The sequence below is a fragment of the Corvus kubaryi genome, unplaced genomic scaffold (assembly GCF_017639235.1).
Source record: "Corvus kubaryi isolate FWS band 111438036 unplaced genomic scaffold, C.kubaryi_AGA036_p1.0 37334, whole genome shotgun sequence".
Lineage (NCBI taxonomy): Eukaryota > Metazoa > Chordata > Aves > Passeriformes > Corvidae > Corvus > Corvus kubaryi.
In genome coordinates this window covers 15,176,451-15,189,617 of record NW_024581108.1, presented here as the reverse complement: position 1 = coordinate 15,189,617, position 13,167 = coordinate 15,176,451, and the positions used below count along the sequence as shown (strand labels likewise).

Here is a 13,167-nt window from a genome sequence, read left to right as displayed (position 1 = left end):
AGGCATTAGATGCAAAATTCAAGTTCGTGTTCTGGATGGCTTTAAAGGAAGAACTGCTATTTTTCATGTCTCTCTTTTTTTTGTTGTTTTCGCTCTACCTGTTTGTTTTGTCATTTGGAAGGTGTTTAATGCAGCCTTTGGAGGGATGAGAGATAGCTGTGAAGAAAGATTAACCTTACAGTGACTTGGACCTGTTTTCTTTGTCAGCAATAAAGAGGTCCATAACACAGACTATTCCTGCTAGAATTTGTGAGATTTAGGGGGGGACAATGAAAGGAAAAAATCTCCCTGATATTGTATCAATCCAAGACAGCCATAATGTTTTGCATGGGGTGTAAGATATTCCAGAGCAGAAACTATATTCTTAATGTATCCTTTGAAGAAAAAAATAAAAATTTAAAATACCTTGTTATGCTAAGCCTTGCATTGTCCCGTATACGTGGCTACGATGTATCAACTCAGTTCTCGGTATGAACCTGAGGGACCCAGGAGAGCTTTCCTGAAGCAGCATACAAGAAAAAACTGATAGTGTTGGGAAAGAAGTAGATTTGTAAGCTGCTAAAGTAAGTGGATTTTGAATACTAAATTAGGTTGAAACAGGATTAGACTAAGTTGATTTTGATATATTCTGTAAAAACTGTTTAAAAATCTGTTTTCAATTGGTGAAGTTGTATTTAAACTTACTTTTTACTACTGTTACCTATTGTTGTGATAGTTCATGTTCTCTGATGCCTTTGTGCTCCTCTCTGGCCTGCAGTAGGATTTCCATGTTCTGTCCCCAGGTTCCCTGGGTGTGCAGACTCTTGGGCTGAGCACCAAGGAGGGATGTGTAGGAGACAGTTGCAACATCTTCTGCAAAATAATGTGGCGTGGTTTATTGTTTGGTTTTTCTGGGGGAGGCAGAGGAGGGGGGAGAATTAGTATAAAAATATTCCAGCTTGTGCTGTACCTGTTTTGTATGAATTTGTTCTCTTTACTATCTGTTGCATTAGACACACAGGCATGTCTACTAAAATTTGAGATCCCCACCAACTAAGAATTCCACAAGCACCACTGATCCTAGAATATATTGAGCTGTGATTATCACACTATTTAATAGTACACACTTTGGGGCCAAAAATACCAAGTTTTCTAACTCACAGAGACATTCTGGGATGAGTTATTTTCTTTGCTAGACAGCAAGTTTAACTTCTATTTTTGTTACTTTTTTACTTTTAAATGTCAGAGCAAACGTTGATAAAGGATCCTCATTCAATCCACAGATAGTTTTTCTTCATTTTTTTTTTTTCTCCCTGAAATTCTCAGCTCTAGGTCACTTCTAAAATATCGTCAGCATTCCATTCCCACTGAGTACCTCATCTTTTGGTCCACCTCTTGTTATATTTTGTTTTCAGTTGATAAGAAGACCCAGAACTAAGCACAGGACATAGCCTGACATCGCTGCTCGGGCAGAGCTGCCCAGGGCTCGCAGGAGGTCTGTGGTGTCACTTCACAGCCCAGCAAAGGCAGCGCTCCAGAGTGCAGCCTGTGGACAGTGGGGCTGGCTGGGGTCTCTCCTGATGCAGCATGAACTTGCATTGCACTCAGGCACTTCTCAGTCCCATTGGTCTCAGAAGTGGTCAGATCACATTGATTTTCTTCTCCAAGTTTCCCACCTTTCAGTGTGTGACTGTTCTTAGAACATCTAATGATGTGGAGCATGATTGATGAGCCCTCACTAGAGCCATATTCCTGTCATGTAGATGATGAGAGTAGATTTCTTTATTGCTTTCTACCTTCATAGATGAACTCATCACACAGAGCTACACTATTTGGGGCATGTTCTTTTTGACTTGATTTTCCCCCTCCCCTTTTTTTAGAGCAGAGGTGTCTCTGTGTGGTTGTGTCATTTTGTTGCGGGTTTTTTTTTTTTTATTGTTTGTTTATTTTAATCTAGTCAGACTACCTAAAGGGGAAAATTAATTGGAGATGATTGAATAAGTTGAATAAAGCGATTTGAGAACTGCTAGAAAACATGGAGGAAGGGAGTGGGTTTTGCTTCTTTGTGGGTCACCTGTTCTCCCAAGACATGTGGCTATGTGTGTTTCTTCACACATATGGTTTCTTTTGAACTACTTTATAACTAAATTTACTGACAGCATTAGCCACAAGAATAAGGTGACCTCAAATCATCCCTGTTATGACACTGTTATTTTATAATCCCACAATAAGAAACCGAGGCAAGGAAGTTTAAATGAGATTGGTGAGGCATTGGCAGTTTTTGGTTAGTGGTCTGCAGCTTGGGCTCATTGTCCTGTCTAAAGAACTCTTGCATGGAAGTTACTCAGTCATCCTTTGTTTTTAAAAAAACATGTTTAATTCTACTGAAGGTTAATAAAGCCTTTTTTATTTGCTGGGCTAAAAAAAAAAGGGGAAAAAGAAAAGAATGCATAACAGATGGCTTTACTGGTACACATATATTATAGCTGCTTTGACTTTTATGTTTTCCATACTGATAGATGAATGATTTCTGTGCAAGTAAATCAATTGCACCAGAAGTAGTAGCACCAGGGTCTCCCTGGTCTAAAACAACAGAGGTTTTTAAATATTTTGAAATACGATTTAATGTGTTTCTCTTCTAGAAGAATTCATTGGAGTTTTTTGCTCCTAAAACACATTAAAATTTTGCAACCAGTGTTTAATGTAAACATTCATTCAAATTTCAAGGACCTGCCGACTTTACTTCTGAAGAGTAAATTAAGAAATTCACTGATTTTCTTTCTAGGTATTTAGTGTTCCCTTTGTTTCTAACTCACCCCGCTTTCTTCTACCTAATTCTGAATATTGTAATCCAGACTTCACTTCAACATACAAGTTACAATAATTTGACTGAAATGTTTTTCTGCCAGCAGATAGTAATCATTTGTTATTCTTATAATAGTTGTTTTCTTAGATAATGCATATTTTAAAATATTTTCTTGAAATCAGTTCTAAAATGAAAAGGGAAATCGTGTAGAAAGAAAGTGCTAAGAATCATAAAGATCTTAGAAATAATTAGGTAATTCAGTGATTAATTTCATGATTGACAGTCAAGAAAACACATTAGTATATATTATGACAGAGTTTGTAGGAAAGGTATTTAGAGAGATTTTTGAAAAATCTATCCCAGTACTTTCAATGAAAAATTTTGCCTTCACACCACAATTTGAATAGGAAAACATTTACTTGGTTTCACTGGCCCCCTGTGGATTCCTAAATGATTATTCCATCTTCCCTAACTGTGAAGCCGTATGAAATGCTATTATTATAAGTCTACTGTTACAAAATAGCAGTGACTAGTATGTAAACTCAAGTATACAGTGAATTTATAGAATACACCAGTCTTAAATCTATAAGCTCAACATGGTCTTTAGGGAATCTGTCCTTTGAGACAACAGTGGAATTAAACTGCGTATAAAAGTACCTAAAGCTCTGAGGTTCCTCTTCATCTGTCCTGACCCAGGTGCTGAATTTGGAATAGATCTTATCAGACTGATGTAATATTTCTGCTTTGGGATGGTCTATACTGAACAATGGGATTCAGTTGCTTCAGCTGCTTCAATACAGGTGTCTAGTGCCATTTCATGTGTTCTGCGACACAGAAAATGTGTAGGTGTGACACAGCCTTCTTGGAAAGTCAGCCAGAGACCAAGGCTTGTGAAGTGGTGGTAGACACTTGTGTTCAGGGAGATGATATTGAGCTACTTTGTCCAGAGTATTTGTCAGAACAAAGATTGTTAATGGGAAATAGCAGACCAAAAAATCAAAGCTGGTCAGTCAGCTTTGGTACAGTTGTAACAACAGGCAGGGCTGATTTGAGAAGATGAAAACCAGATTTTGATGCCTTCTCTGGAGGGGGAAGGAAAAGGCTAAAAGGACAAAGAAAGACCTTTAATAATTATTTTTGAAAGAGGAATTTGCCTCATTGAAGTGGTTTTTTTATTCACCTTTACTTAAAGTTTCCCGTATCAAAACATAGTTATGGGAAGGAAAATGCACGGAAATCAGTAGGAGTTCTGCTGATTTCAAGGAAAAAAGCTTTGATCACTAGATATTAACTACCCACCTAGAAGAAGTCTGTCCCTTGCTCTAACTTGTGTGCCCTCATGAGGTATCTTTCATTGCCTCTTTTCCCATAAAACTGGAGACTTTCAGAGGAGACATTTACAAGTATATCTTTCTGTATACAGAACTGATGTCTCTAGGACACCTTTCTTTCAGGTAGTGTTTGTTCTGGCACCTTTTTGCTCTGCTGTCTCCCACAGTGTGCTGGTTTGGGGCTCTGGGAGGCTAGTTTCTCTGTTCCAGAGATGGCTGGATTTCAATATGCTGTCAGAATATAGACACTAAGGCAGTCGGGGTAAAGATAAATAAATCATAAATTAATGTATATTATTCATGTTGTTCTCTTGGAAGACTGCTCAATGATGCAAAGTTCTACTAGTGAGAATCTGCAGTGTTGAAGATGATGAGAATATCTGAATATCTGTCTTGCACATTTAAGTATGGGTTTTTAAATAACGATTTTCCACACTAGCTAAATGTTACAAATCAGGGAAGTGACATAAAAGAATGATTCTTAAGCTAATGCTCTTTACAGTTTTCCCATACATTCTGTATCACAGAAATTTATTCAAAATAAGCTTTCAAAAACTCTGATTTACAGACACATTATTTTCTGAATTAACCTTCTGCAAAATCTTTTGCCTCCTTAAAAGCGAAGGCAATGCAGCTTTTTGTGTTGTCCAGGTGTGGCCTAACTAGTAGCCATAAGGTAGCTTCTGAAGGGAGCTGACACCAAAAGCAATGAGCTGCCTTGTGTTGTTCCTGTTATTTACAACCTTTCATTCAAAGGTGTTGCAATAAGAAAGTGATACCATCAGCTCAAATAGAATTTTGCTTATTCCCTCCTTAGAAGTGTCATTGACCCATGGGGAAACTGTGGGATGCCCAGGCAGTTGCAATACAACACACTCAAAGGCCAGGGTAGTAAAACATATTATTAAATGTCAATGAATACATTTAGGCATTGGGATGCAGAAAAGGTGCCTTGTTTTCCAGACTCAGATTGAAGAGAACAGAAAGCAGCACACAGATCTATGGCAGAGACATAGATCAATGAAGGACGCTTTAAAAAAATTTACACATGTGGAAATCCTTCAAAATGTCTTTGGGAGGACCGGAAGAGATAGTAATTAATTTTGCATTGACTGCTTGTAAAATATACACAATTAAGCAAGTGGCTTCAGCCCCCCAGGTGATTAAGATAGAGGAACTGGAACGGGTATGAATACAGAGCCATTATCCTGTCAGCAGTGGCATGAGCAGAACCTGTGCAGGGTGTCCACATCAACACTGAGCTTGTGGGAGGAAATTACCAGTTACAGAACTGGAGCACAGTTCCATTTTTACTGAAACCTCCCAGGGGATTATATTCTGCCTCCTAAGGGATGAGTCTGGGATTATTGATATGAGGCGGTTTTATTAATTGAACAATAGCAAAAATAGTCTTCTGTTCTTACTTTGGCTTCATTGAAAGGGCTTATTTTGTGTATTACTGGATGCCCAAAACATGCCAAGTGCAGTGGTAAAAATAACTAGCAGTTAAAGGTTTTATAACAATGATAGCTCTTGACACAGAAGGTAAGAATAGCTCCAGCAGGATAGAGTAATAGAGAATAAGGTTTTCAAACTACTCCTTGGTGCATGAATTCTTTTTTTGGGATGGAAGGAAGAATGGTTTATATGTGAAGTGGTGAACTAAGCCTTGGGATTTTAATGAGGTCCAGACTCTCTCAGACAGAGGAAGAGCAAAAGTTCTGCTTTTGGTATTATTTCTGGATCACTGTCAATAGTGCAATACCCTAGTTAAAGGCAGGACTAACTTCTCAAAATGCTGCTGCTTTATTAGTAAAAACGTTTTTAGTTTCACAGTACTGAATGACAACCAAATTTTTCTGGTCAAGGTCTTAAATGCTATTTTCTCAGTTCTAACTCAACTTCTTTGTTAGATTCGTGAATGTCATGCCAACTTCTTTCTTAAACTCTAATTTCTTCTTGATTTTTTTTCCAAGGAGCACACTTGAATAGGAACAGATGGCACCTGATACTGTCAAACATGAGGGCTTTTCTATAAGTGATTTATAGCTGTGGCTCTTTCTGTATTTTGAGCATGTAGCTTTGCAATTTAGATATTATATAGATTAAGTGCTTTGCCTCAGGATCTGCTGCATGACCACACTGCTCTAACCACTGTGCAAATTTGTGCAAGGATACAGTTGCTCTTTTGAAGTTAAAAAGTTTTTTTCTGTACATAGCTTGTTTCAGCAGAATGGAACATTATGTGTCATAACACATAGGTGAATATTTGTTTTGGTTTATGCTCTTTTCACAGCTTTTGTGATCTTTTCACAGTGTAATTTTACCTTCACTGTCTAAAGTCATGCAGCTCAGTAACAGTTGTGCTTGCACTAAATGGCTGAGTTAAAAGGCACTATTAATGCTTGGGCAACTCACAGGGGTACATGCACATGTTCTTCTATTTGGATTGCATTAAATGAGTTTTCAGAACCATATGGCATCGTACCTTAACTATTCTTTTTGAAAGAGTCTAACTGTTGCAGCCTTCTGTTCTAATTAGTTACATCTTCTGAGCTTTAGCAATTCACTGGAAAAACTCCACGCTTAATATTGCTTAAATTTTACCCAAATGCCTTTTGTTCTTGCGGGTGTATTTTAATACTGTGCATGTGAAATGCAGATAGCTTCTTAGTTACTTGCTTTACTTTTAATATCTCCCCAGACAATACATCGCTATTTTGAAGCAGTTACCATTGTTTATTGCTGTGGGAAGTATTTCTCCTAAATAGCTGGGATTTGATAGGTTGTAGAAGTCATACAAATATTCCTTCTTTGAAGCAAGAAGGAGATTGTAGAATTGCAGTGAAATATATTATCTGTGTCCATTCCACCCACTTTTCCACAGGGAAAAGTATAACACATGGGTTTCAAATGGGAGTGTGCTAGCCCATCATTTCCAGATGTTTGAATATTCTTCTGGAATACATTCTATATAAAGGACTTAATGTTATATAAAGGATTTTTCATTTATTTAACTGCTTTTTGAAATAGTCAAATAATTCTCACTACATGAGTTAAGTTATAATAGGGTTTTGCAAACACAGCAGCCTGTTCTTGACCACTGAGCTGAACTGCTATATGCACTTTTCATTAGCAACTGGAATAATATCGGTGAGGTTTGCACTATTTACTCTATTAAAGGTGAAACTGTGTCTGCATAGTGTATAAATTTGAACTTGCATCTTAAATGGCAGTATCAAATTTATTGGTTTTGTTATCCAGAACAGTTCAGAAAATGGAAGAAGCACTAGAAGTTGGTTAGCATGAACATACAAAGACAGGTAATGTTTCTTTAGAAGGTTGTAGGCTCTTTGTGTGTAGAAAAGAGGAAAATACTTGCCATAGACCTTTTCATCAGTAAAAAGAAAACTCTGTTCTCTTCTTCCCAAAGGCACTGTGCAAGTAAGAATAATATAAGCTGTAATATCAAATCAATCACATTTACATTTCAAAAGCATCCTTCATGAAAGTGCCCCAGAGGGCTGAATTCTGCTAATAAAAACACAAATAAAATAAAATATTTAACAAGCTGTATCAAGCACAGGTAGGTTGTGCATGTTTTGTAAGTCTGACCTTAAAAATGAACAGGAAATCAGATTTTTTAAAAAAAGTTTAAAAAAATCCAGTGTCTAAAGGTAGGGACCAAAGAGTGCAGAGTGTGGGATCCATAATATCTGCTCATGATCAGACAGGAAAGCCACTGAGGCTGAACACAGATACTGGCCTGAGTGAGAGAGAAACAATGGTCATATAGGTGAAACTCCACAACACTGCACTGAAGAGTAGATGTTTTGCCAGGAAAAAAAATAAAAATAGAGCCTTCTTTAATTGGTTGTTTGATATAAGACTAAAGTTGTAGGATCAGTCACTCAAAATTCAAACATTTTCCTAAATTTATTCCCAAATTGTCACAACTGGGTTGTACTTTCAGTCAGGCCTTGAAAGGGAATGAATAAAGTGTGGAGGTTTATGTTGAAAAAGGCTTGCAAGGGCAGGTGGCCTTGGCTGGCCTTTGATCCAAGGACATTGTAAGCTGGCCTTTTACCATAAATGTTTTCATGCTTTTCTTTAGCATCAAAAAGGTCCTTTTAAAGGGTTTAAAATAGGACAGACCCACACACTCATGTGTAATGTTACTGTCTCTCCTTAACTTCTTCAATGCCTTTAGGGTTGCTCTCCAGGTGACTTTATTTAAAGATATTTTTTCTTTTTATCTTGGAATGCAGTATATTTTGCTCTGTATTTTTGCTAATAGATATTGTTCTGAATTGGACTAAAACTATTGCTGCCAATGGGGAAGCAGTAGTTGCCCTTCATCTGGGAATATCGTTATGAAACAGAGATGCTCTTTTACAGAACAGATGGTAGAGTGATAGCAGCTTCCACTTCAAACACGAGCAGGCACAGGGTGCATGTGGGCAGAAGGTTTCATTGCAAATGATTTTATGAAGCCTTGGGTATACAGGCAAGAGAAAGTAGATGGGGTGCTGGAGCAGTGAGAGAGGGTTGTATTTAAAGCATCGGTTGTCACAAAATCCCTGGCATTCAAGTTCAGAGTAAAAGCCAAAAAAAATCCTTCTGAACTAAGTGTCAGCTAGAAAGAAGTTTGGTACTCTGTGAGTAAAGAAAATACCTTCTTTTACTTTAATTTCTGTTGCATTTGAGGCAAATCTGTGTGTTTGGGTTTGGTTTATTGTTTTTGGGGGGGTTTTTTTTGTTTGGTTGGTTTGGGTTTTTTTTGTTTTGTGGGAGTGTTTTTGTTGGGTTTTTTTTTGTTTAGTTTTTGTTTAGGTTCTTTTATTCATTGGGAGGGTTCTTTGGTTTTTTGCTTGTTTTATTTTTTTATTATCAGACAAAATTGCCTGAGATACTTGGTTCTATCATAAATTTCTCATCCTAATCAGAATAAACTGCAGGGCTCCTGAGTTGGCTGATGAATTCTGTCAAAAAGGATTATTAGAGATATGAATTCTTTTAATTTGCTGTTGTGTCTCAGTTGTTGCTGTAAACAAAACCCTTACATTTTCCCCATGGAAACGTTAGATTCCTGATAACAGGTTATGTATTTATGTAAAAGTCTTTTAGTGGCTTCTGGCTTGTGCTGGTCCATGATAAGGCTTGGACTTGGTGGCTCTATGGTGCCACTGTTAATAGGAGTCTGAGTGCTTTACTTGTGTCCTTTGCAGACATTCTAACACCCTTACATGGACTCATTTGTCTCACGGACTTATTGCTACCTGACCCTCTTAATGAATCTCTATGTTCAGGAAGCAGTGAGAGCAGACACCAACAAACTATCTGAAGTGAGTTTCTTAATGAGTGAAAAGTCATTCCATCAGTAATTGAGTTCATACAATGTGCTTGCCTCAGGATGGAAGTCTTATGTCACTGTATGTTTGCCTCCTTCCACACCACAATATCTCTTGCTTTTCTGGCTGCTTCCTCATATCCTTTATGAAAGAGCATCTCCTTGCCATACCTCTGACTTTTTCCTTGGTGTTCTTTTCTAGTTCTTTCTAGTTCTTTTCCTTTGTGGCAGGGCTTTCTCAAATCAGTGCTATGAGAGATCCTGAGCTCCAGGAGGCCTGGATACCTGGCTAGTCTGTGTGTATTAGTGTGGACCAGAAGTGCAGTGGGTGTAGATAACTTTTGAGAATACCCTGTCAAGAAGATTTTCATGGAACTTGCAAGGAAATCTTGACTATTGAAGGTGGTGAATAGACAGGCAGGTTAGAGACATCTGTGACTTCTTTTCTCAGAACAGCAAGCTAAAAATAACAAATGAGAGGGACAATGCTGGAAGAATACTGGAATGTTGCTCACTACTTCTAGTGGTCCTTCAGCTGAATCTTGTGTTAGTGCAGACTCCATCAGTTCCTAGTTGTTTCATGCATGTATTGGGTTACTTCTGTAGTAGTCAAAGCTTTAGTGGCAGACCTGTTTTTGCAACTGATGGTTTCATAGAAAGGGCAGAGCTAGGTAGGACTCACAAGTTTTCTTTCTATTTAGGCAGACAGATCAGGTGTGAATATAATGACACACAGGGTCACAACAACCTCATGCAGCGCTACAGGCTCGGGGAGGAGTGGCTGGAAAGGCCCGTGGTGTGAAAGGACCTGGGAATGTTGGCTGTCAGCTGGCTGAACACGAGCCAGTGTGTCTCCAGGGGGCCAAAAAAGGCCAATGGCACCTGGCCTGTATCAGCAATAGTGTGACCAGCAGGACCAGGGCAGTGATTGTTCGCCTGTACTCAGCACTGGTAAGGCCACACCTCGGATCCTGTGTCCAGTTTTGGGTCCTTCTCTACAAGAAAGACATTGAGGGGCTGGAGCATGTCCAGAGAAGGGATGAAGCTGGTGAAGGGTCTAGAGAGTGAGTCCTGTGAGGAGTGGCTGGGGGGTGGGGCTGGATGTTTTTTAAAAGTCGTGGTTGTTGCACTTAGGGGCGTGATTTAATGGTGGACTTGACAGAGTCAGGTTAGTGGTTGGACCTGATGATCTTAAAGGTCTTTTCCAGTTGAAACATTTATGTGGCTCTATAAACCAGTTGGCAAGTAATGGTTGTCCTTCTCTCTGGGCATCCTTTCCTTCTCTCTACTGCATGCATGTACTTCCTTCTCTGTTTTTTGATGGTATTCTAAATTCACATGTCAGCTTCTTTATTCCTCAAGCTAACTTTCAGCCTGGTTTGCTTTTTACCCTTTCTTTTATTTGCATGTACGTGTGCAAATTCCCAATAACCATTACCAGCAAATCCGTGCCCCCTCCTTCTGCAGACGATGTTTCATTTGTATCATGACTTTACCCCCAGGAGTTCTCACCCTGTGTATGTGTGTCACTGCTGTCAGCTCAAACACAGACCATTAGCAGCAGGGAGCTTTTTACCCTGGAGTGTTCTTTTGGTGTCCTACAGTATTCTAAACAACATCAACCTGTAGTTTGTCTGTCCGTGTTTGGGTCTGTGGAATAGGAAATGTTAAGGCCCATTAGGTTTTTGCAGCAATTGGATTTTTTGCTGGAAGTGGTCCTGGGTATTTTAAGCAATATAAAGATGGGTATAAATTGAGTGGCATTTTGAAGTTTTCTTTCACTTGAACTCTCATCTCAATTGAATTGCAGTGAAATTGCAGCAAAACATTTCATCTAATTGTTAAATAGTTCAGAGGCAGAGCTGAGTTTTAAATGAAATTTGCAGGATATGACAGCCCATAAAGCAGCTTTGGTAGGGGTGTGGTGTAGATATCACAGGCAATCTTCCTGTGGTTTGTAAAAAATTCAGTGATTGGTTTTGAAACAATTAACACCAATTGATCAGAAGTTATTGTCCACAAAAAACAGGGTTTTGTCTGAAATTGATAAGAAAATAAAAAAGTGTCAGAGGATAGGGTTTCCTTCAATTTATCTTGCTTTATAGGAATAATACAGCCTTTCCCACTTCCCCTGCAATTTCTGTCTTGTAGTATGTATTTCTAAACCAGTGAAATTTTGGAATGGCTTTTAAAACTACAGTGATGAAAAGTGGTGTTGTGAGGTTGGAAGGGGTGCCCACCTGAGTCAACTCATTTCAGGGTGACATCATAAGAGTCAGCCTGCTGTGCTCACCTCATGTTTGTTGGTGAAACACTTCTATACCAGAAAAATACTCACTATCAATTAGGAAAGTATTTCAGTCATGAGAGTTCCTTCAAGGAAGGTGAATTGGTCTTTGTCTTCTGAAATAAATGAGTTTCTTTGCTTGCTGGATGCTGTTTTTACTGGCAAACTCAAGCCTTTTTGAGGGAGAGCTGTTCTGAAGTATGGTCTGAAATATGTACGCATTTTAATAATGTGTTTTTACCCATAGGTGGCTTTCTTTTTGCTTGAACTATTTTGTTCATGTGCATTAACTTGACATTTACATCTAAATACTTTGTAACTCTGGAGAAAATAGGATCAAGTGGATGGTGAAAAATAAGATACGTAGATTTGGCCCAAAACTTGTCCCTGTTTTACACTTCTTTTCTGTATACCCTAGGCTTTTCTTGAGGGCAGGATACAGGAGAAAAGACACTGGCACTATGTGCATCTCTAACAAACATGGAGATGAAGAATGAGAGGAGAATCTATATGTTCTAAGGGTATGGAAACATAGCCTTACTTTTTCAATAAGGGATGCATTTGAGGTAATTTGCTCTTATCTCAAGTAATGAGAATTACGTGAAAGAGAAATGAAAGGGTATTCATTTCAGAACTTATCTTTTATCTGCTAGCAATATCCAAGAATTTCTCTGAACAGTTGAAGTGTTAAGCAGTTCAGGAGCTTGCCTTGCTCTTTCTTTGCTAGGTAAATATAATTTGAGTATTTATGAAAGGAATATTATCCTGCATGATAAATTTTTACCCTCCTTTTTTTCTGTTTATTTACCAGTCAATAGTGTTATTATAAAGCCAGAAATTCTTGGCCTCAAAAAATATAAACTTGTATTTTAAATTTTTGTCATCTTGCTGATAAAACACTAGGGGATAGATCCCAGCAAATTTTTAACAAGATGCTGTTTGAATTAAGTAATTTCAGAGTCTGGGCCAAATTAGGTTTCAGTGAAGTGGGTACAGTTTTGGCAGAAGTGTACAGATCTTTGATGGTTATGGCACATGCTGTTATTCTGAACATGGTATAGATGGGCTCCAGGCAGAAACTTAGGAACAGTTCCTGACTCCAGATCAGCATTCAGATTCTAAACAGTCACTGCTTTGGCCCAAATTCAAGCCACAGAATTTGAGAAACTGAGTGCCCTGGATCACCTTATGCATCTTTCATTTGCACTGTTTGCATTCTGCTAATAGTTGTAGTGCAGAGGCAACTTGCCAGTCTCAGTTTGGAAAATGAGACTAACAGGTACAGCAGAGCTGTGGGCGGGTCTACAGCGTTTGTCTTGCATTTGAACACAGATCAGTCTCCAGTTTCTTTGGTGTGCAGGTTTACTTTAGGAAATTTATTATTTGCCCTTTGAGTTGCTCCAATTTTTGAGAT

General features: G+C 38.4%; 1 protein-coding gene across 5 annotated transcripts in view; it reads left to right on the top strand.

Annotated features, from left to right (window-relative positions):
• ST6GALNAC3 (ST6 N-acetylgalactosaminide alpha-2,6-sialyltransferase 3) overlaps positions 1-13,167 on the top strand; it is a 215,317-nt gene that overhangs the window by 57,355 nt on the left and 144,795 nt on the right. Inside the window, exon 1 of one of the 5 annotated variants that reach the window (XM_042030450.1) lies at positions 8,705-8,774. The exons of the other annotated variants lie outside the window; for them this stretch is intronic. The gene's annotated coding sequence lies outside the window, so the exon portion shown is untranslated. Of the gene's footprint in view, positions 1-8,704; positions 8,775-13,167 lie in introns of those variants that run through there. 5 annotated transcript variants of the gene reach the window in all.